This window comes from Dicentrarchus labrax, unplaced genomic scaffold, assembly GCF_905237075.1.
Source record: "Dicentrarchus labrax unplaced genomic scaffold, dlabrax2021, whole genome shotgun sequence".
In the NCBI taxonomy this organism is placed as follows: Eukaryota; Metazoa; Chordata; class Actinopteri; family Moronidae; genus Dicentrarchus; species Dicentrarchus labrax.
The window spans coordinates 6,591,124-6,604,446 of record NW_026136721.1 but is presented as its reverse complement, the minus strand read 5'-3'; the positions used below and the strand labels follow the sequence as shown (position 1 = coordinate 6,604,446).

Sequence of the window (13,323 nt, the reverse complement as noted above, 5' to 3'; positions counted from 1 at the left end):
GGGTGGTTTATGAAGACATGCTATTGTTGTGATCTTCTCTGTTTGGGACGTGTACGTTGAGCTCCCGCTCTCAGCACGTCATCAACGTGATGACGTGCTGTTACGTCATATTTACGTTAACTCTCAGAAGTTTCTGACAGTGCAGCCAAGGGGAGCATGGAGAAGCACATTGGAGTCGGCGGCCGTCAGCGGCACTAGTGGTGAGTATGTGTCTTTGTTTGGTAGCCCACATTATGGTTGAAAGCTAACGTTAGCTTGTCTCTTGACACTAATGTTACTAACGTTACCGACCCGCCCGCGGTGGCTAAGCCGACCTAGTCTAGTCTCGTTTAGCCGGGCGAGGTGAGTGCCTAGCAGCGGCAGGTCGGTTTAGCCACCGCGGGCGGGTCGGTAACGTTAGTAACGTCAGTAACGTTAGTCGGGGAGCGAGGGCAAACACCTGCAGCTGCTGACAAGCTAACGTTAGCTTTCAACCATAATGTGTGCTACCAAACAAAGACACATACTCTCCACTAGTGCCGCTGACGGCCGCCGACTCCAATGTGCTTCTCCATGCTCCCCTTGGCTGCACTGTCAGAAACTTCTGAGAGTTAACGTAAATATGACGTAACAGCCCGCTAATGCTAATCTGCTAACACAGTCACTAATCATTAATACATGTCTGAATAGTGGATGTGCAAGTGCATGCAGAAATGTACAGTACAATGAAGAGTAAAACATTTATAACTGTGATTATAAACCACATAGTAATGACTATTTACAGCAGAATCATGCTTTATAAATGATGAATTCAGTATTTACTAATCCATAACTAATGTGCTTATCAATGATGAATAAAACATTTTAATTGTGTTTATAAACTACATACTAATGTGTATTCATGCGTTATAAATGATGAATTCAGTATTTATTCATGCTTAACTAATGCTTAATAGTGTGTACTCATTATAAAGTGTTACCCAAAAATAAAATAAATGAATGCAGAATATCAAGGCCACTCTGATACTGCCTGTTTGCCTGGGTTTGAATCCCAGCTGGGGCAGGGGCCTTTCTGTATGGAGGTTCGATGTTCTACCATCAAAACATGTATTTCAGGTTAATTCTCAGGGGCAGTTAGTGTCCTTGACCAAGGCATTGGCTCAGACCTAGAGTTGGTCCCCAGGCACTGCACAGTGACTGCCCACTGCTCCTAGTGCTATAGGTCAAATGCAGAGAAAGAAACATTCTTAAAATCAAGAAGGCCTCGCAAAGGCCCCATGAAGCTTTGGTGACCCCTAGTGGGGGTCCAGACCCCCAGGTTGGGAACCACTCGCTTAAAACAAGGTCTGAACCCATGAGGATAAACCTCACAGCAGCTGTCAAATATGTTTTTTTATTTATTTTTTTAGCCAAAAAAAGTGAGGATAAAGTGCTCTTCCGTAGAGTTGTGACGTTCACGAACAAACCGAATCTATTGAACGGCTCCTTAACATGAACGATGGGAACCGAGTCGCAGTTGAGGGCCGTTCTTTTTCTTTCGTTCTTTTTTTTTTTTTTAAATCGCTGTCACGCACACAGCATGCGCACACAAGCTCCTCCTGCTACTCCACTGAGACGGAGAGCATGCACAACAAGGAGAGGAGTGCAGCAGAGTACACATGGGGTGGCAATTTGATATGCAAATTTCACATGACCTCATCTGAGTTGTCCGACACAGTGGCACACGGCCTCCACGTGAGTGCGGAGTGTCAGTACTGCAGCTATGAGTCAAAGGAAGCGCAGCAGCATTTGGATGCACTTTTCGGATGAAAAGAACGGCAAAGCAAAATGTAACATATGCCAAAATAATATTTCTTTCAAGTCTGGGTCAACAAACAATTTGCATCGCCATTTAAAAACGCAACACCCGACAGTCAAAGTGGCGGAGGGAAGAAGAGGACCAACTGATGATGGCGACGATGAAGTCTCCATCACTGAAACCGCCACTGCTTCTTCTGCCTCTACATCAGGTGTTAGACGTCAAGCCACTATCACTGTAGCTTCAGCTACTGCAGCACTCAGCGCTACCTCTGATACCACTGGGCCCACATCGTTGCCTGGCCAGGCACATAGCTCTAGTCAAACCATGCCTGCTACCACAAGACCAAAAACAAGACACATCTCTCAGTAAAACTTTGCATCACCTACCTTGACCCCATTGAGACAGGCAAAGATAGATGAAGAGCTTGCAAAAATGATAGCCACTGACTTCCAACCATTTAAAATTGTGGAAGACAAAGGATTAAAAAAATTCTGCAGTGCTCTCAACCCCTCCTACACTCCTCCATGTAGGAGGGTACTAACCCAGAAAGTTTGTGAGATGTATGAGAGAGAAGCAGCATCACTTAGGACAAGGCTGTCCAAAGCGTCAGCAGTTTGCCTAACAACAGATTGTTGGATGTCAAGGGTTACAACCTCATTCATGTCTGTAACATGCCACTTTATTGAAGATTTCCACATGTCCTCCTGCCTATTAGACTGTTTTGAATTCATTGAGCGGCACACAGTAGACAACCTGGCAACCAAGCTTCTCAGTGTTGCGGCAGAGTGGGAGGTCGATAAGAAAGTGGTGTGCTGCTTAACTGACAATGCTGCAAACATCACAAAGGCTATTCAAATAACAGGATGGACCCACCTTCCATGCCGGGCACATACGATTAATCTTGTGGTAGGAGATGCCCTCAAAGGTCCACAACCCATCATCGATAAAGTTAAAGAGGCAGTCGAATACTTTCATACAGGCACAGTGGGTGCACAATAACTGAAGGAAACACAGCTCCAAATGAAGATGGATCAACTATGACCCAAACAGGACTGTGTCACAAGATGGAACTCAACATATTACACGTTGCAGAGTTTTATGACAAATAAGAACCCCATCGTCTCCACCCTGGCCATCACCAATGCACTGACTGTAGTGCAGGAGATGTGCACCATCTGAAAGCCGTTTGAAGAGGTCACTGTTGAACTGCAAGTGCAGAAAGGTATGTAGTTCAGCTGGTCAGTGGTAGATTTCTATAGCATCCATGATAATGACCTGATACTTATGAATATTTAAAACCATAATAGATACCTAATAAATAAATGCGTAATAAATTGTGACATGTATCATTGTTGGTATAACTTTATAATTGTATTATTATAATAATATTCATATTTTTCTCAATAGCTACATGACTGCCTCCAAGGTTATACTGCTGGCCAGGGGACTGCAGAGAGCCACGACAGATTTCCAGAGGAGGGCAACAACACAGGCAGCAAAAGACATGGTCAACTCTCTGTGTTCAAGCATGTCAGCTAGATTGCGCAGAATGGATGCCAACCACACCCTGGCAGATGCTGGCAAGGATGGCATTCATGGATGGTAGATCTGCAGACGAGGCTTTCCAGAGAATATCAACTGCAGCAGCAAGACTCACTCTAAGCAGCAGCGAACCCATCCACCAACCAATCCAAGGGGAAGGAGCAGGCAGTGCTGCACCAGAATCAGTTGTTTGGAGCTATTTCCATGAGCAGGTAAGGGTGGCAAAAAGAAATCACAATTTTTTTCTCCAAATCTTGGACGATGTCAGTCTAATATCACAATCTCATTATAAAATTGTTTTATCTCCCACCCCATTGTTATATCTCCCACCTCTATGAGCAGGTAGCTGGAACAGTGCCAATTGGAACCAGGAATCCCACAGCAGATGCCATCATGGAGGTGCAGGCTTACCTATAGGAGCCTCTTGTTCCAAAAAACGAGGATCCTCTGGAGTGGTGGAATAGTTGGGCCCACGTGTACCCCAGGCTTAGCAAGCTCATGGCTAAGAGGCTTTGCGTTGTGGCGACATCAGTTCCATCTGAGAGAATATCCTCCAAGACTGGACAAATAATCTCAGAGAGAAGAAGTTGCCTCAAGCCTGCAAAAGTGAGATCACTTGTGTTCCTCAATGCAAATTTGCCAAAGGACAAGGAGAGCCAGAAGAAGCCATAAAGCATGAAACGGCTTTATTATTTCAGAGCTGTCATTTATTTTGTTTACACTTTATTTTGTTGTTTACAGTGAGTTTTTCTATCTTTCTAAAAATATTGTTTACTAAAATTTGCACTAATGTTACCAAGGACAGTTCAGGAGTCCTCTGCAGGGTTATACTTGAACCTTGTTTTGTAAAAGCTTTTCTATATTAATATATTTTTAGTTTAGTATAGTTTTGCATGGAAGTTCATTGTAGCCTGCTTAGTTTTTTATTGTGCCACAAATAAAGAGGTGTTGCATGATTAACAAGTCAAAAGAGCTTTATTTACACCAAGAGACATTTTATACAAAGATCCAAAATAGTGATCTCACTCTCAAAGCAGAGGGATATAGCGCCACCTTGTGGAATGTTTACAATGAATGCAGATCAGACCTTAAAATCTAGTCCACACATGTCAAATGAAATTATAATCAATATTTCAAAATAATTCAAACTCAGATATGTCTAAGTTTGAATTATTCTGATCCAAACCTTACCCTATCATTCCTCCCAGTGATTATTTCCCAGATAAAATGGGTTACCCCCAGGCTAGATTCTTAAAAATAAATAAATATAAAAATGAGCCAGTCTTTTGAGCGGCTCTTTGAAAGGAACGGCTTCTCAAAGAGCCATAAATCCCATCTCTACTCTTTCGGTTGTTAACCCTAATCAACCTAAGCTGTTTTACAATAAAAGCATCACACATTGTTCTTTGTTGAACTGATTAAGTTTGATAATAATTTGCACTATATTCACCAAAGTAGTTTACATTAGTTTGTAATAAACAATTAAAATTATATATTTATGTATTCATTTTAAGCAGAAATTTGGGTTCAGCTCAGGCAGAGAACATTTGGTGAAACGTTCACTCTACCCTGACAGAACATGACAATCTGTGTTCTGGCTCTTCCTAATACTCCTAATGGCATTTGCAAGAATCCACCGGGCCTAAACAAAAACAACGATTTAGAGCCAAGAAGGAACCAGAATTTTTCACAGATTATTTGTCTCATGTACTGCTGTCAGGATATAGTGAAAGTTTCAGCAAATATGACAAAAATATATTTTTATTAAAATTACCTACTGCCACTTCAAAACCCATTCAAAAAACCCACTGACTTCGATTGAGGTAACCAGAAGTGCTAAAATGCTAAAAGTTTTTCAGGATTTCTACAGCACTCTATACAGAAACAGAGAGAAGACATGTCTTGGTTTGACATAGAACGTAGCCTACTCCACTCTGCCGGCACAGTTCTTCAAACATCTCTTTTTTCCTGTTGCGATCCATTCAACCTGAGCCTGTTTGTGTTTTGACAGTAGGTATACAGGGGAATTGAACTTGCGTCTCTAAGGGGCCACAGGATGTGCTTGCTGGTCATAAAGGCAGCAGGTGTTGTTTTGGGATTGACACACACACACACACACACACACACACACACACACACACACACACACACACACACACACACACACACACACACACACACACACACACACACACACACAGCAGGTGTTGTTTGTCAGAGACTATTCTTCTTTTTAACGGTCTAAATGTCACTCATTGTGTCACACATGACAAACAGAATACACTCACTGCAGCTCCACTGTGACACATCCGTATGTCAGAGAAAATTCCTAAAATTCTTGTTGTTGCTGTTGATGTGTCATTTCCACATTTCCTCCCACGGGTGACAAGTTTCAGCTGTATACATGAGAACAAAGAGTCTAAGCTACAGCCTCAAACACCCAGGAGAAAACTTGATTTAAAGCAGACTGTAAAACGGTAACTCTCAAGATTTTGATGTAATCAATTTCAATAATGTTTTGAGTTAAATGAATCTGGTTTTACACTGTAAAAAAATGACTAATTTGTATGATGTAGTGTTGAGGAAGAACTGAACAATCTAACAATCAAATGTGAGTGTTCTAAATATTGAGTGGGATGTTGGATGATCCCCTACACCCCCCTTGAAATATGCGCCTATGCCCAGCCTTCATGTAGATGATTATTCATGATTGAACAAACTGTGACTGTAAATGGCTTCCAACTATCCAAACGTACACTGCTGTCCTCAGAAAAGAAACTGAGACAGAAAGAGGACTAAGGGTGTTTGACCCACATAGACTAAAGACTGAGGGGGTTTCCAGATTTAGCAAGCACAAGAATACGCATGTGTGTGGGTGTGTGTGTGTGTGTGTGTAGGCTGGTGTCTCCAAAAGGATTACTGACAAGACCTGGAAAAGGGCCCTAAAAGTGCTTTAGCTGTTGAGATACCCCTACTGGAGGTAGAACAAAAGCACAACAATTTTTATATTCTCCAAGGTATCGCATATATGAAATGGATTCTTGTATGAAAATATTCTACTGCAAAAGTGATAAAACTGACAGATATTGTGATAGATAGTGAACAAAACAAGTGCCAAATAAAGCCAGGCCGAATGGGAGATGATACACCTTAACTCATGTCATTTCATAATGCAAGCTCTGATTGATTAACAGGCCTGGGAAAATCAAATCCTCAATAACACACACATGCAGTTTGTGCAAAAAGGTGAGAAAACTCATAATCAAGGGGGCAATCCCCCCCAGCAAACTCATGTAAGTGGAACATTTTAATTTTCAAAACTTGAAAGTTTGAGTTTGACTTAAAACAAAAAAATCATGGCGGTTCAACATAGTGGACCCCATGGAAGGCCACCCGCAATGTCTGTAGATAAAAACGGCTCATTCTAAGGTAACAAAAACACAACAACTTTTTCACAATTATTGTCACTAATGAAAACATAGTATATTCCATTTCTACCTATATGTTGCACACTGGACCTTTAAGACCTTATACAACTTTTGTTAGCCTGTTTACAACTCAACATGGTCCTTAATGTGCAATTATGTTGTGGGTGTATGTAAGCCTAGAATAATAAATAAGAAATAACATTTTGGACATTTTTAAACAAAAGCTGCCAAACAGAGCCTAAATCTTAACATATAAAGCATGGGGATGCTGCTGTATAGTGTCACACTGTGTTTAGGTTCAACAGGCGTTCAAAACACTGACATATTAATGATGATATTAAGCTTTCTTCATCATGTTAAAGTTCAGCTGATCTGGGTCTTATTCAGTAAGACAGAAAAAGAAAAGATAATCAGAGCATTGCTATTAACTAACTCAGGAAATTCCCTACCCAGATCATCCATTTATCACATCATTATCACTACTTTTATCTGATTTTGTGTATTTATTCATCAGTCAATGTACACCATACACTTAAAAATACATATTTTACATCACCACAGCAGACAAACTAGACATGAACTGGAGATAAACACATGCTACTGAGCCATGCTGCTGCCTGTTATCCATTTCCATCACCTCTGTCCCAGCACATATTTCTACTGTCATATCTCACCGAGTTATCTCCTGTTCTCATCAGTGCAGGAATTCCACCTTGCCTTCGAGGAACTCACCTCCCACTTCTAGATCTTTTCTAAATGTTTACATGAGGTCTAAAAGGTTAGGAGAGTAGTGTGCTGGGGTTTTCTTAGAAATAAGGGTTCAAAGGGGTTCTTCCTCAATGGCTGAGGTTCTATCCAGAACCATTTTCTTCTGAACAAACCCTTTTCTGAGGAAAGAGTGCTTCAAGATTTTGAAAACATCGCTGTTAAAAGATCTTCACCTACACATTTTCAAACGTTTACCCATGTTTGAAATTGTATTTTTAAATGTAGATGTATCTCTAATCCCCCCAATCAGTTCCTTTTACTTGTTTTGTGCCATAGGTTTACCATCTTTTCATGCCATACAATAGTTAATTGCGTATCTGTATTGACGGGCTCTTGGTATAACCCCTGAGTGGGTTCTAGATTAAACCCTTAGAATATAAAAGGGTTCTTAGTATAACATCCTGGATGGGTTCTACATTAAATCCTTGGAACATAAAAGGGTTCTTGGTATAACCCCCTGGGTGGGTTCTTGTTAACACCTTTATATGGTGAAAGGTTCTGGATAGAATCCCCAGAGAGGGTTCTCAAACTTTTTGAAGAAACCGATTTCCTTAAACCATTTAAGTTTATTAACTCAAACAATTTAAGCATATAAAATATCTAATTTGAGTGCAATTGAGTCAAGTATTTCTTAGGGTGACTTGGGTAAATTAAGTTAATCAATTCCTTTCAGTTAATTGCATTAAAACTAGTGAGTACACTCTTGCAGCATTTCTCCAAACTTATTTAAAATGCGTACAGAGAATTTATCAGAATAAGAAGTAGGAGTAACTTAAATGCATCTTCTTTATAGAAATGTGACCTCTTCAGTTGAATTTAAAACAGTTTTCTTCCACTAAAGCAAATTTTTAAATTACCTGTCAAAACCTCTGTTGTACGATAAGAGCAATTTACAATTAATCAATTATCAATGTGTTAGCCAGTTCATTTTCTATGGATAATCTAATCTTATTGTTACTGCTACTGCTACTCTCTCTGTCTGTCTGTCTGTCTGTCTGTCTCTCTCTCTCTCTCTCACCCCAACTGGTCGAGACAGACGACCACCCACCTAGAGCCGGAGGATCTGTCCTAGGTTTCTGCCTTTTAACAGGCAGTTTTTCCTTGCCCTTGTCGCCAAGTGCTTGCTCATGGTGGTACTGTTGGGTCTCTGTAAATAATGTTATAAAGAGTTCGGTCTAGACCTGCTCTATTTGAAAAGTGTCCTGAGATAACTTTGGTTATGAATTGGCGCTATACAAATAAAATTGAATTAAATTCAATTGAATTGCTAGCTTACTTGTTTTTGTTTTGTTTTTTTCTTTACATCTAATCTATATAGCATATGATGATTTATAAACTGAAATAAGAACAAAGATTAAATCATCATGCATAAGCATTATGGAACAGTGGTGCTTACATTTTTGTAATGATGAAAAGTCAACTTAAAGAAAATGAGTCAATGGAACAAACTGGAATCACCAATACTGCACAATTTTAAGTTCATTAAATAGAAAGTTAAAAGAGTTATTACTTCAACAATTTTTTTTTTGAGTTAGGTTTAATTAAAGTGACTCCACAGTTCTTAGAAAAGTAAGTTATATATAACTTACTTATTTTATATTATCATATTAAGAAATGCTGTTAGGTTTTACAGTGTGAGCCCTCCACATTTATATCAGTGTGTGACGTCCACTCACTGATGGTGAAATCCTTGTTGAAACTGACATTTCAAAATTGCAGGGGCATTTGAACTTTACTATTACTTAGATACTTAAAGTGTGTTTTCAAAGCATGTCTGACACACACACACACACACACACACACACACACACACACACACAGTCTGGTATTCCTGTGTTGATCAGTCAGTGAAGGAAGTTTATGTTAAAGAGCTAATCAGGAATTTACATGTCTCCATGTTAGCCAAATACACAAGCTAAACACATGCACACACACACACACACACACACAACACACACACACACACACACACTTTGTGAGTTTTCTGCCATGATTAGGCATCTTGTGCACATTGCCTGACACAAAATAAGAACTTTAGCTGTAAGTTGAAGTGAAAAACATCCAGCGAGCAGTTTATAACAGGTCTGCGTGTAAACACTGGAGCATATTGTGTTACATTTCTGACTCTGTGAAAACACACCGCTCGTTACGACGTCTGACCAAGCCAAAGTGAAGCAATTATTTTCATATCAGCTCAAATTCCACAGACGTCTGTGATTGCACGACCAACAGCATAGCATTCCAATTAGGGAACACACACAAACACTGATGAACACGCACACACTCACAGGGACAGAGAGAGCAGTTCTCAGTGCGCAACCTTGACCTGCTGTTTGTGGGGGGTCTGAGCTGTTAGTCTTTGGATGTGCTTGTGTGTGTGTGTGTGTGTGTGTGTGTGTCTGTGCGCATGCAATTAATTGCCCAACCAAAAGGTCAATGTTGAGGCAAGGATTTGTTGTTTATGTAACCGAGTGCTGGAGAGGGAGAGAGAGAACAACTTAAGTTAAACTTCCTACAGCAACATACTAGCTATGTTAATTCACCCTCATCTAATGAGTGATAGTGGGCCTTCTGCAGCAGCATTCTCTTCAATTTCTCTTATATTTTCTCTTAATAAAGGAGAAGTCAAGTCCAGATGCACCGAATGTTCTTAACCATCCAAATCTGCCATTACCTAGGTGTGCTGAATGATGAATCCCAGTTTATCAATATATTGGAGGCGTGTGGCAGATTGTTATTAGCATAGTTCAGTGGTTCCCAACCTGAGAGTCTGGACCCCCACTAGGGGTTACCAAAGCTTCACAGAGGGTAGTGAGGCCTTCTTGATTTTAAAGGGTGTAAAAACATTTTTAAAATTCACACAGTATGTATCTCAGCATTTGGTTCACTCCTGTGAAGAAAAGTAAATCTAACAACGGCAAAGCACCAGGGAGAAAAAAGTTTAAAAAAAAGAAGCCTAAGTCTAAATGATTGTTAAAGATGATATAAAATACATACAGAATTGTATCAACAGGAAATAATCTGCTCAAAATTCATGTTAAGTTCACTATTTGGTTTCATTGTACAGTTTTGAATTTAATATGAAAAAATATCACAGAGTCAGGGGTCGTCAGTTTACACAATGAAAGACAAGGGGTCCCGTAAGAAAAAAGGTTGGGAACCACTGCTTTAAACAATCTTAAAGTAGCCTAATAATAAACTACGAACCTCCAACAGGAAATAAAGTTAAAGTTATCCTTCATTGAGCCCTGTAGGGAAATTCATTCTCGCACAATTGGCTTATATCTCAGCATTTTGTTTACCTCAGTGAAGAAGAACTAAATTGAATTGTTATTTTTAAAGTTTAGATTATTATTGAAGATCCAAACTGGAGCATTCATCCTCTGCTAAACAACATCCTTAGAGTTAGTAGAACAATGGCCCAGCGTCAGGGAGAAGAAAAAACCTAATTTGTCAAAAAAGACACCTGTTAAGTATGTATAATTGGTAAAACACGCAAAATTCATCCAAATCGCTTGTTTTACACAAACTTCCTGCAGTTATTGTGTTTATTGTGTATTGTGTTACTGTTTGGTTTCATTGTACAGTTTATCAGCTGTTCTCTACTGTTAATGTTATACATTGAATATAATATGAAATAGCCATAATGTCTCTTAAGGAAAAAGGTCACGAACCACTGGCATAGCTAATGCCCCCTAAACACAGTATAATGGTGCTATCCATTTGTCTCGTAAATCCCCCGCCCTAGTTGCTCTGACGCGAGAACGTGACGTAATTGCCTGGCTTGTACCACTTATAGCGTTCCAGATTGTCTTTGGGCATTACGAGTTAGAAAGAACATGGACGACACCAGTGCAGCAGCTGTCTTGTTATTGCTGGACGTTTTCCTAGAACACGAGTGTAAGCTTGTAGCTCATCTAAGCAAGCTCAATGTGAAATAATATGTTTTTCTACAGAAACACTAACATTACAAGTAATTCCGTTATTGCAAGTCTTACATTTCAATAATAATTAGCCATTTTCGCCTATGTCAATTTCAACAAGTGCTGTGGCATTTGTCTCGAGCCACCAGGGGCAGTGGCAGGCTAGTGTTATTGTGAGCTACATAAGCCTATTTAGCAAACCAGCTCGAAAACAAAACTTTACATTGTATTGCACGCACAGCAACACCGTGCAATGCATAAATTGGTGACCGGACTAAAGCAGCAATGTAAACAAGTGTGTAAGAGCATTTAAAATCGACACTAAAACGACCAACGTAGTACAAATACAAGGAAAATACATCTTAATATAGGCACAGCCATCTTTGTTTTGTGAGTCGTACATTCGTCCTTGTTCAGCTCGGTGTACTCTGAGGACCCCCGAGTGGGATGGTTGATATTACGACCAAAAGGAGATGTGTCTCGGTGAAATGTTGGAAGATAGCTGCAATATTTACACTTTCCAACTTGGGCGGGGGATTTTTACTTTTTTTACTTTTTACACATATTTCTCTCTAATGCTTTTAATTTTTTTTAACAATCATACATACTTAATATGCTTTGTTTCTTTTTTGACAGATTATTCGTTTGCTTCTTTATTGTTCTATTGGCTCTTTCATTGTTTTAACTATGCACTTCTCAGGGCTAGTTGACTGAACCCAAGAGCAGACACACAGACCTCCCGGCAGCGGCGCAGGTGGTCCTGTACTAACAGGACCGCCACCTCCTCTTCGTGAGAGGGGAACAAAGGAGGTCGAAAGCCATAGGCCGTCATGAACGAGGACATACCTGTGGCAGCGCAGGTGAGGGAGTTATGTGCATATTCAATCCAAGGAAGATATGTGCACCAGGAAACCGGATGCCGGGAGGCGACGCAGCGCAGGGCTGCCTCCAATTGCTGGTTCGCCCGTTCTGTCTGGCCGTTGGATTGTGGGTGATATCCTGAGGTGAGACTGACTGAAGCGCCCAAGGCCTGGCAGAAGGCTCGCCAAACCTGGGAGGCGAATTGTGGACCATGGTCTGAAACAATGTCCTGAGGGATTCCATGTAGGCAGAACACATGGGTGACCAGGAGTTTGCCAGTTTCTAGAGACGAGGGGAGCTTGGGCAGAGGCACGAAATGGACAGACTTAGAAGAACGATCAACAATGAGGTAGGCAGACCAGTAACAAAGTCCACAGCGATGTGAGACCAGGGGTGACTTGGAACAGGCAAGGGGTGTAATAGTCCAGCTGGTGACTTGTGGGAGGATTTACCGCGGGCACAGACAGAACAGGCGGCTACAAAAGCTCTTGTGTCTCTCGCCATGGATGGCCACCAAAACGTCCGCCGTAGGAAATCCAGTGTTCGCTGGTAACGGGGATGGCAGGAGATCTTAGAGGCGTGAACCCACTGGAGGACCTGGGACCTGGTAGAGTCTGGAACAAAAAGCCGGTTAGGGGGGCTGTTACCTGGGTCAGGTTGTGAACGTTGTGCCTGCTTCACCAGAGCCTCTATTTGCTAATTAACTGCTGCCACCACACGAGAAGCCGGGAGGATGGTCTCTGGTTCAGTCTCCAGCGTCTCGGGGTCAGCTTGGCATGAAAGGGCATCTGGCTTGGCATTGCGGGACCCAGGTCGGTAGGTGAGGGTGAAACAAAACGATCCAGGAATAACGCCCACCGGGCCTGGCGGGAGTTGAGCCTTTTGGCTGAGCGGAGGTACGCCAGGTTTTTATGGTCTGTCCACACGATGAACGGGAGGGCAGCGCCCTCCAGCCAATGCCTCCACTCCTGAAGGGCTACCACCACCGCCAGCAGCTCACAATTCCCAACATCGTAGTTCC

General features: G+C 41.3%; 1 long non-coding RNA gene across 1 annotated transcript; it reads left to right on the top strand.

Annotated features, from left to right (window-relative positions):
- Positions 1-1,780: 1,780 nt before the first annotated feature.
- On the top strand, positions 1,781-4,168 carry LOC127355523 (uncharacterized). The gene is made up of 3 exons (XR_007881781.1): positions 1,781-3,002; positions 3,188-3,534; positions 3,665-4,168. It is a non-coding gene; the product is annotated as an uncharacterized LOC127355523 (long non-coding RNA).
- Positions 4,169-13,323: the final 9,155 nt, after the last annotated feature.